General features: G+C 39.0%; 1 protein-coding gene across 10 annotated transcripts in view; it reads left to right on the top strand.

Annotated features, from left to right (window-relative positions):
• Positions 1-11116, top strand: part of Esrrg (estrogen related receptor gamma) — a 595402-nt gene that overhangs the window by 42018 nt on the left and 542268 nt on the right. The window contains exon 3 of one of the 10 annotated variants that reach the window (XM_078022830.1): positions 4929-5002. The exons of 7 other annotated variants lie outside the window; for them this stretch is intronic. The gene's annotated coding sequence lies outside the window, so the exon portion shown is untranslated. Of the gene's footprint in view, positions 1-103; positions 237-4928; positions 5003-10379; positions 10563-11116 lie in introns of those variants that run through there. 2 more of the 10 variants (XM_021732989.3, XM_040276852.2) reach the window with 2 other exon arrangements.

Genomic DNA, 11116 nt, shown 5'->3' with positions numbered 1-11116 from the left:
GGCCCCGTGCCCTCAGGGGCAGAGCGGGGGGCCGTGCCCTTGCCACCGGCGGGCCGGCCAGCACCCCCTCTCCTGCTGAGGTCGTGGGAGCCCAGTTAAAGGAGGCGTGTGTAAGATGTGCAATGTTCCTGCATGGGGGTTTTGTAGACTTTCATAGCCAAAGAAACCGGCTTCGGCTTCTTTAAAATCCCCGACGACTCACCTGATTAACCTGCTGCAGTTCTGACCCTGCCAAGGTAACTGCTCCAAATCCTTATCATCAACATCTGGAGACAGACATTTGCATCTGGGGCATTCTTTATTTGCAGTCCTGGTTGAAATCTGTATTGCTACCCCCTTCCCCCCTTCACTTGCTTAGAGTCTCTTGGAGGAAAAAAAAAAAAAAAAGAAAAGAAAAAGCAACCCCTCCCTCAATAACACAACCCTAAGTACTGCCCACCTCTTGTAGACTTGCCTGACCATGACTGCAAAACTGTCAGCGTGTGTGCTAGAGACACAGATAAATCCTAATTGCAATTAGATTTGTTCTTTCAACACCCCTCCCATCCCCCTTCCTGGATAGAGACTTAAGTGCTTGGTAAAGTGGCAAAGAGTGAGGGCAGAGTTCAGCACCGGCACTGGGAGGGGTTAGGGGCGAGGGGATGTGGGGCAGGGGTCTTGTGGGAGAGGGTGGTGCCAGGAGTTGAGGACTGCTGTCATGGGCTGGAAAATCCTTCTGGTGACTGCAGCTGCTGTAGGTGTCTTCCTCCTGTCCTCTACGCCTCTTTCCCTCCTGTCTCCCCAACCCTTTCACCTTCCCGAGGGAGTCGCTGAAGTTGCACAGAGGTCACCAGACCCTCATTTAAGTATTGCAAACCACCCACTCCCTTCTGCCCCTCAAGTGTGTGAGAGAGTCTTCAGGATAGAGTGCCCCCCCCACCCACCCCTGTTTGGTGATGGGAGATTCTCAGGGAGAGAAAGACACAGAGGGCAAAGCTCCACTCTGCCCCTCCTCCCCTCCTCTTCCGGCAACCTTTCCCTAGCTGCACCCCCCCTCGGTCTTTCAGTCTTTCAGAATTTTAATGAGCAATTCTGGAAGAGTCCGGAAAGGCCTGCAGACACCCCCCACCCCCTCCCCCTCAGTGTTGTGGAATGATTATGTATGTGTTTATTTATTGTGCTTGCTTGGGTTATGTTGTGAATTGCCACATGGATTTGCTTTTGCTAGGGAAGCACGTTTGCTATGTTGGTGTTGTAGAATCAGAACCAGTGGCCATGGGGGAAGAGGGACACACAGAGAAACCAAATGATTTGGTTAACATAAACCAGAGGGCAGTGTTGAAAAAGGCACCCTCTCATCCAGGCCCCTCAAAAATAAATAAATAAATAAATAAATAAATAAATAAATAAATAAATAAATAAATAAAAATAAAAATATGAAAAAGAACTAGAGAAAGAAAAAAAGAGGAAGAAAGTCTTTTAGCCAGCTTTCAGCCAGCTTATGGGTTCAGAGAAGCTCTTAGGTCCACACATGACCACCCACTACTTTCAGAACACTCCTGCTTAATACTTTAAGTCAAGATCTGGAGACCTGCGGATGTGGTGAAGTGTGTTTCAGAGCAGCTGAGTGACTTGGTCTAGTTTATAGAGAAACTTGTTTCTCACGCTGCCCAAAGACCAAATAGGGGAGTATGTTTGGAAAATGCTCAGATTCAAAAGCAGCAGGCAAGAGAAAAAGAAGCAGAAAAATGTCTTAGAAGGAGGCAGGGGATGGGACTTGGGAGTGGTTTCAGGATCTCCCCCCCCTCCCCCTCCTGTCCAGTAGATTTGATGTTATCAAAATGAGTTAACCAACCTGAGAAACAGTTCTGTCATTGTGAGAAAGAGAGGGAAATTTGAACAGTTCTCAAATCTGAGCTGAGGAGTGGCTGACAGAAGGTACACAGACATGCTGATGGAGATGAAGTGACACCCGATGGGGTTTCTTTTCCTTCATACTTGAAAAGCATCAGCTATGTAATGAAACAGGCCTAGCTAATCTTTGAAACAGCTATATCAGTTATGCATGGCTTTGTTATTTTTCTTAAAGCAATTCTCATAACTGTTTAAACTTGCATAGAATTAAATGTGTATATATTGGGAATGGTATCATATTGCACATCAGACTCTCCATTGACTGGGATGATAAATGTAGATAAAAGATGTTTTTTTTTTTTTCTTTAATAAATCAAAACAGCATTTAAGTCTTCGTGCATGATACATCCTAAAATGTGCTGGTCATCTTTAACAGGAATTGCCTGGGAGCTGAGGGAATTTGTGATGGGTGGTGTTTTAACAAAATAGAGCAGATCAATCGATGAGGTTTCCATGTGTGTGCGGCTCAATTTATTCTGTACAATTTTTTCCAGAAATTAAAAGGTTACCAAGAGAGTACCATGTTCCCATCTCCAACTGAGCACCGCTTATTACTGCAACAGTATTTCAATATTAAGTGATCTTCAAGATATTTCATCTTTCATTTGAGTTCTGAATTTGAATCAGCATGAGAAGGGCAGAGCAGCAGGATAAGGTATAACTCACCACACGGACCTCTGAGAGGCTCCGAGGAAAGTGTTGCTGAGAAAAATATCTAGGCCTGTTCTTGGTAACCTTGTTTACAGGGACATTTCAGTTGAAGCTAGAATTCTAGTGAGAGTCTTCCAGAGGTAATGGACTTATGTTTGGAATTGATCTTAAGTGTCTCTTTTTTTTTCCTCCTTAGCAGACATGCTATGCACCTTAGCAGAACACTCTAGGCAAAACTTTTCTGACTGCCCCAGGACATTTTCTAATGTAGAGAAATCCCTGGATTAGTGTGCCACAGGAAAGGGGGTTATTTATGAGGCTGTCCTTTTGTTTACAGATGTGTTAGTACCAGTATCTTTAGTCGTCTTATATTTTTTTATTTTTTCTTAATTTCTGATTGATTCTGTTCAATGCAAAGCAAATCATATTTGGGGAGGTTCAAGTATTCCTTTCAGATTGACCTATGAAATTGGTTTCAGCTTGACATTGAAGATATTATCACACCAGGGAAGGGTCTTTATGATATGATACAGAAATTTTGCATTTGTTTCAGAATTGTTGGAAAACTGTTGAAATAGAAATATTTTGAGGAAAATGCCAAAAGCCACATTAATGAAGAAAAACACTGCTGAGATACTTTTGAATAATAGATAGGATATGTAATGGTCAACCACAAGATAAAATTTTTACACAGTATTTTTATGGCTTCAAATTGGCTGCATTGTAAACTAAGCTTACTACTCTATTAAGTCATTATACTTTTCAATTATTTAACATTTCTGGCGGAGCTATCTTCTGTGGTCTTTTTCCGTACACATCAGAAATGATATGTACAGTAGTAATTGCTTGTTGTTAGTGTGAGGACTTTGCTATGGAGCAAGGTTTAATTTTAACTTCTAGGGACAAACATTATGAAGAATTCACAGAGAAAAATGAGTTTTATAGAAATAACTCTCACCCTATGAAATGGGGATAGCTATGGCATTGAAATTCACCTAATATAATCTGAGTTATGCTCACTAAGAAACCTTGACAGTATCTGCCTTCTAGGTACTGTGCATTTGGAAATAGTATATCTCCATTTAAATGCAGATCTTCAGTTTTCTCCAGGGAGCAGTTGGTGAATCTTTCAATTGAACTACTGGTATGAGAAAACCTACTGAAATTTCTCCATGAACAATAGAAACCGCCGTTTTGAAATAACGATTACCAAGTATCATAATATTGTGATTTTTAAATTCATTGAAAATCTCTTTATAAAGTCAAAATAATGTACTGGGGCCTCTGTGCAAACAAAGAAGTTTTCTCCTGTCATTTTGTTATCAGTTGGTTAAAGCTGTGAAATACAATGGCTCCGAAGTTCAGGGTTCGGGTTAGTATTGCCATCCCAGTAGAGTAAGTGACCTTCAGGTTCAGAGCAAGGAATGATGCGTAAGTTCAGCCAGCTCTCACCCTCTCATGCTGGCATGTGGGGCTGGGGGTAAGTGCTGTAGGAGAACTTAAGGATCTTTCTCTGAAGCAATCTTTTTTATGTTATTTTGGATCTAACTTATCATGGTACTTTGTACTGGAATGGGTGGTGGTGGTGGCTAAGCAGAACCAGAGCCTGAGTGGCCTTCTTTTAAGAAAGTCATAGCTTTTGAAATACGACACCTCCAGGGTTCTGGTCCCTTAGAATAAAGGGAATTGGACAAATCCTTGCAAATCGTTAAATAAAAATTCCTGACAATGTGGCTGTGATAAGATCCCTGTGATAATGCTACAAGTCTTTGTGTCTTTATCACATAGATAGGGAACTTTTCTTTTTCTGGGAGATTAGCTACCACTCATTTATTCAAACCTGATTATTTCCAATTGGACAAGGCCATCTCCTTCTTGCACAGTACTGGCATAGACCCCTTTTCTTATTTAGACATGCATATAGACATTTAATAGTGCATTTAGAACATTCTCAATAACACCAGTAGTTGTGGAGAAGTGTCTCTTATAGTTTTAAATCAGGCCTTTATTTATAGTTCTATAGTGGAGGATGTGTTGTTCATGGTTACCACCAAAGACGGTTGTTTTTGACAAAACTGTGATAAAATAATGGACACTGGCAATTCAAAGATATTTTATTTGCTTATGGATACTTATGGCTGGTTTAGATGTCAGGCTGCTACAATAAATATCCTTGGGATGTGGCTCAGGGGTATTTTGCTTGTCTAGTACATAATGAGGCTCTGGGTTTGATCCCCAATATGGGAACCTCCCCCTCTCCAAAGTCCCTCCAAACTCTGGATAGGACTCTAAAAAGGATACTAACACATTAATTTACTTTCCTTAAACAAATTATTTAACTTGGAAAATCTGCATATCTGACAACATTTTTTACTGTTTTAAAGATCGAAATGCAGACTGCCAACAGGATATGAAGCATAGCAAAACTTGTATTCCTGTTCTGAGAGACACTTACATGGTAAGATAAACAGTGTTTTCAGCTATCTATGTTACCAAAGTGGTTCATTTAAATTTGGTCTCGCTCTAAGATATATTAGATTAATAAGGCTGATTTTATGGCCAGTATAATTTATATTCACAAATACCTATTTTATTAGCACAATTATAGATTGTGAAGCACATTTTCATATATGTTAAATACCAGCAAGAATAACTAACATTTGTATAGTGAGTTACAGTTTATAACCATATATCATCCATAAGCTGGATTTATTATACTTTCTCAAGAAGGAAATGTAAGCATTATATGAAAATATATTTTTTTATTAGAGTTTCTTCCTTTTCTTCCACTTTTCCTTATTTTTTCTTCTTCTTGTCCTGTGTTGTTTTGTCCCTCCTCCTTTAAGGGGGAAAATAATCTAATGATATTTCTTTTGGTAGAGTATATATAATTGGTCATCACCTATTTCTATTGAAAAAGGAGATGTAACAAGCAAGCCCACATGATTTTAGGACTACATTTTCTGCTCACTAGTGTTCTTGAGGAAAATGTAAGGTTGCAGAAATCATTTCATGCCCTGTATGTTTTCAAACATAAATCAGGAAAATTGTTAGCGAGTTATAGCTCTTCTTAGAGACTGTAGCTATCATGCTATAGTAAACACAGGCTATATATTTTTCCAAGTTATTATGTGTGGAGAGAAATCCAAAGTTGGCTATTTAGATGAACACTTTAATTCAGTTATTACAAATTCATTTTCTATTTAGTATGAACATTTATTTTCTGAAGGTTGCAGAATTAGGGTGTAATACTCGATGATCCTTTGGATCAATCACCATCATAGTTAGAGATTTGTTCTTTATGGCTGATGTATATGCTAGTGAATGTTGGTCTTCAGCAGAAGGTCAGTCACAGTGATGGTAAGCAGAGTTAACCATATGACCAGATTGTCCACTTCCTCTGAGAACAATAGCAATCCTTGTTTTTTTCATTTCTGATATGAAAGGTTTTGACTAGTCGGTCTTCAACTCACTTTACCCCTGTGATCCTTAGTTATGTGATTGATTAATAATGGATCAACCAATTAATCATACTCCTACTTTTTTCTATTCTGTCAACTAATTATTACTTAAGTATGACCTTACGCCATGACTACAAATATTAGTGTATATAGCAGTACATGTGCTCAGGTTCAGTGGTTTGAAATGAAAACCTCATGAAATTTAGACAGTCAGGTTTACATTAAAATGTTTCCTTTCTAGATCAATTATCAGATATTCAAAGCACACACCCACCCCCAATAATCTTAAATGCTGATTACTTTCCTGTGTTGGAGTATAAAAGTGTATTGTTACTCATTGGAGTGAAATCTTGTATTATCAGTGATGAATAAAATGTAAAGAACAAGTTCTATTATGCTATAAGTGATAAACATAACATAAAGGCAGTAAAACTGAATGCTAGTTCATCATTTATCTAGACTCGGGAGGGTTGCTGTTAAAGAGAATGCATATAACTGGAAGTCGAAAAGATAGATGAGAAGTATTACAGAGTAGCCGAAAGGGAATTTTAGAAACTTTCAGGATTTTTAGTGACTGGTTGCAAAGTATATGACTTTTCTTTCCCTTGAAAGAGTGAAACATTAGCACTGCTGCTAAGTTTATCACCTGTGATAAGATTTGCTTTTTGACACCCAAACTCACTGAAAGGCAAGAGGAAGGATGTATGGAGACAGAGAAAATCATTCTCTGAAGCCATTGGCCAACATGTGAGAAAAGAAAAGGTGGAAGGTAGAAAGGTATGTGTATATGTGTGTGCTTGTGCGTGCATGTGTGTGCACGTGTACAAAATGGCCTGGTATGTATGTATTTAACTGAGCTGTGGCGTGTGAAGCCAAAGGTAAAAAGAGGGAAACCAATGTGTGGGGGTTCCCCATGAAGGGAGAGGACAGTGTGTCATGTGGAGAAGCTTTGGAATTAGGTTTTGAGCTCTTGTCTCAAGTTTACTGTATGGTTTCGAGAAATTATTTAATTCTCTGAATTGTCAAAATGTGAATGATCAAAACATCCATCTGCTTCTCATGATGATTTTGAGGTCAAGTGAGAATCTGTAAACTGTATTTAGTTTCAGGTGGTGAGGAAGAGTCCTTAGGTCAACCAGTTCTCTTTAAGTGCTCAGGTCTGACCAATTTCAAGGGTTGTTTAGTCCTGGAGTGGTATTTGGTTGGCACATTTCTTGCCCACCCAGGAACAACCTCTGAGGTAGGTTCTTTACATAGTATTCTATTTAGGGAGGAAGCAGGAAATAGTATGCAGCTGGGCAGTTGAATGTGGAAGATGTTCCCAAGCATGATAGTTCTAATGTATGCAATGCCAGTACTTGAGCATATTTACTTTCCTTTACAGATGGCCAAGCTTGTTTAAATAAACAAGTGAATGACTTTGGAAACAAAACAATGAATTTGGTAATTGTTTTCTTTGTCTTAAACATTGCCTATCATTTGCACTGTGGTCATGACATTGATAGTAATCTAAATTTCTAGCATTTTTGTGAAGGCTAAAGAAATCATTGTTTGGCAGTAAATACTTATAAATAATGATATAAATCACATTTAAAATAAGGTTTCCAAGGTGTAACATTAGCAATGAATGTAATACATCAGTTGAACTCCAAGTTTTAGGTACCGTACAGATTTTTCTAAGGGGTATTTTTATGTATGACTTGCTGATAACCGTCTTAACTAATTTTTCCATTAGAAATGGACTGTATGTCAAAACAAAGAATAAAGTAGTGGGTCAAAAGTCATTCAAGAAATTTGAGTTATCTGTACAGATAATATATCTTAAAATGCAGATTTTAAAAAAATCACCTTGAATTGTTTCTGAAATTGGTATGTGTTATGCTCTAATTCACAAGATAATGATCAACAGAACTCTCCACTTTGTGATCTGTAGAACTTAGAAACTGGGTGAACCTAGAAATCAAGAGATGTCATAGTATTAAGTTTGAATATAAAGATCAATATTTAATCACTCTTACCCTAAATCATTAGGTCCTGGTTACAAAATACATGCTAAACAAATGAAGAAAACAAAATTCCGGGAGTTTAATTATGAATCAGTGTTAAACACTTTGAGATGCATATGACTATTTGGAGGTCATTGAGAATATTGAATGAGAACTGGAAGGCCAAAAATTACCTCTAAACCATTGTATATTAAGGCTCTGGCTTCTTAAGAGATTGAGTATAGGTAGTAAAATTGACTCGGCCTGAGTTTCTTTTCAATGTAGCAAAATTTGTTAAACATTTAATATGTTCAATATCATCCTAGGTGCTAGTGAATTAAAAGTAATTTCAAGATGTAGTGTGTCTAAGAGACTCATTCTACCTTTAGGGAAGTACAATATGCCCATATAAAACTGTTAAGGGGATATAGCTTAGTGGTAAGTGTTTGCCTAGCAAGTGAAGGCTCTGGGTTCTGTCTTCAGCACTGGAACAACAAAGAAATGAAAACCAGTACTGTACAGAATTGTGCAAAATATGAATGCTACCATGACCAATTTGTATAGTTACTTTAGACAGTACTTGGAAGAGTCCAAGAGCTTGGATTGACATGCACGCTGTGATTTACTAGCTGGGTAACCTTTACTTCTTTAAGATGTGGTTTTCCTATTTTTAAGTTGGGCATAGCTTCATTTAACTCATAAAATTGTTGGCAGAATCAGATGAGACAGCATTTTGTTTTGTAGAGTTAGGGATTGAACCCAGGAACTTGCCTATAATAGCTAAATATTTTTACTAATGAGCTGTATCCCCTATCCCAAGATATTTGATTTTTTTTTTCTTTTGCATGTGAAGGAGACAACATAGATTATGGGAGGGCAGGAGGGAAGACCTAACACTTATGGACCTGTACTTGAAGCAGTGTACTGTTTCTCAATTGACTCTGTGCCCCCACTGTCTGGCACTGTGCCTGGTTCTGCCAGGAGACTCAGTAAATGTTGTTGAATGAATGCATGCCAGGTTCTGTCGCTCAACATGTGCATCCTTTAAGCCTTAACAGAAAAAGCTTATAGGGTAGATAACTTGTGTGTACCTCAAAGATGAGGAAATAGAAAGTTTGGAAATTTTAAGCCACTCCTGTCCTTGTGCAGGTAGAGTAGTAGAACGAGGAAAGGAAGTTAAATCTGGCACAGAACCCAGACTCTATTCATTACGTAGTATGGGTTCTTAAATGTAAGGAAACCATCATCGCTCCTCTATCAATGCAAAGTAAAGACCTCGGATGGTTCACCAGTTGCCCAGGCAGCTCCTGGACCCCTTTCATAGAAGGAGGAAAGCAGTGCTCTGAGCTGCCTGACACATTTCACTTGGCCTTTGTTAAACTGCCAGTTGTGCTTTTTGCCCTTTGAAGTAAAATGCACAATGGCGAGAAAATGCCAGGTTATGTACTGCAACCTGGACTTGTCCTCGGGGCAGGAGAGAGAGATGGGGAAGGGCAGAGGAGAACTGGAGGGTAACGAAGTGGTCAACCAATGACTTGAATACTTGGATTAAGTTTGTTCTGTGCCTTAGCTGACCCCATCTATCTCTATTTCTCTTTCTTTTATGCTCCTTTAACTTTCCCTTCTAGAGATGGTGAGGTGTTGAATTTTCCTTCCCTTCCACATGAAAGGTGATGATAAAGCTAATTCTATGGCTGATCAGCACACTCCATGTTTTCCACAACTTGGTCAGCTCTTGATAATCCTTAGTCTCATTAGAATAGTGAGTTTTAGTGGAGTAAAGTTTTGTAATCACCCTAATTTATACTGCAGTAACAAAATGGCCCCAATAACACAGCCTCTGATTTGGGAGATGTAGTGCAGAATTTGGTACCTATTACCCAATCCTACATTATTATTATTTTTTTCCTCTGGATTTATTTCTGAGGAACCCAGAGGAACCTTAAACACAAAGGTTTATATGAGAAGCAGAAGGACATACATTTTGAGCATTTGAATTTATTTTTAAAGTTCTGTTAAAATAATAGTGCATGGTAGGTCAGGGCAGCAGACAGAAAGTACATTTCAGACAAGTCCTGGGAATACCTTACTCCATTGTTCCCAGCCGGTAACTGTGTGGTTTCCCAGGTACCACGCTAACGTACCCAGGGTGAAAGCTGGCGGGGAGGCACCTTCCACTCTCCTCGCGACCTGTGGTAAGTCTGCTGGGTTGAATTGTGTGAAGTTGTCAAAGGTTGCTCTGCTCTCCAGCACTTGGCACAGGCTCCACTGAAATGTGATGCCATTGGTTTTCAGTAAAGGTTCCTTTCTGCAGGGCTGCAAACACAGATCAGCTGCTACTGTGTATACACAACCAGGGAGCAAATCAACCAGCACATCTAAAGCAGCCTTTTTAACCCTGAGACTTTCCAAGATCTCCTCTTCACGCAGGAAGTTTCCTTCTCTGTTGTCAGATTTAGCACTGTACTCCTGTCATCAGATCCGAGCTAGGCTCCCTGCTGCACAGTAGAGAGGCTTCCTTAAGACATTTGTCCTTGAAACTGCACCAAACTCTTGGAAGAACCCAGAACGTGTAAGTATGTATGATTTAGGCAGCACTAGTACAGGGCAAAGCTGCAGTCAACCATTATACCATATCCGATTAGCAGTGCAGAAGGGGTTTTTCCAACGTTCTGTTACATTCATTTTCAATTCGTTCTGAGGAAACAAATCAATTCTAGCTTCTGATACAGTGACTTTGCAGTAGATGGGGTTGTAATATGTTAGCTTTAACTATTTGCTGTTCTCATTTAGCATTTAGATGTGACTTGTGGGACAATTACTGTGGGCATTAAACTATAAAACTTCTAAATTTTTATTAGGAATTATAATTGTTGGTCATGTCCGTCTTGAGAAACAAGTTAGCTTTGGGGAATGTTTAAAGAATTAACTACATAAATTCATGCACAATAGAGTGAATTTGTACTGTTTCTTGCTCTCAATAAAACATATTAGTTTGCAGTTTTAATTTACTCATAAAGAGCATTCCACTGAGGTTTTGTCTTAATTGAATTCTACTCAATGCTGTCGGTTTGGTGTTTTACTGTCTTGTGTGTGTCTGTTTAAGTTACTTTGCTGGGATTGCAG

The sequence above is a fragment of the Ictidomys tridecemlineatus genome, chromosome 10 (assembly GCF_052094955.1).
Source record: "Ictidomys tridecemlineatus isolate mIctTri1 chromosome 10, mIctTri1.hap1, whole genome shotgun sequence".
Lineage (NCBI taxonomy): Eukaryota > Metazoa > Chordata > Mammalia > Rodentia > Sciuridae > Ictidomys > Ictidomys tridecemlineatus.
Note: the sequence above shows the minus strand (reverse complement) of the source record. Positions and strands in the feature narration are given on the sequence as shown.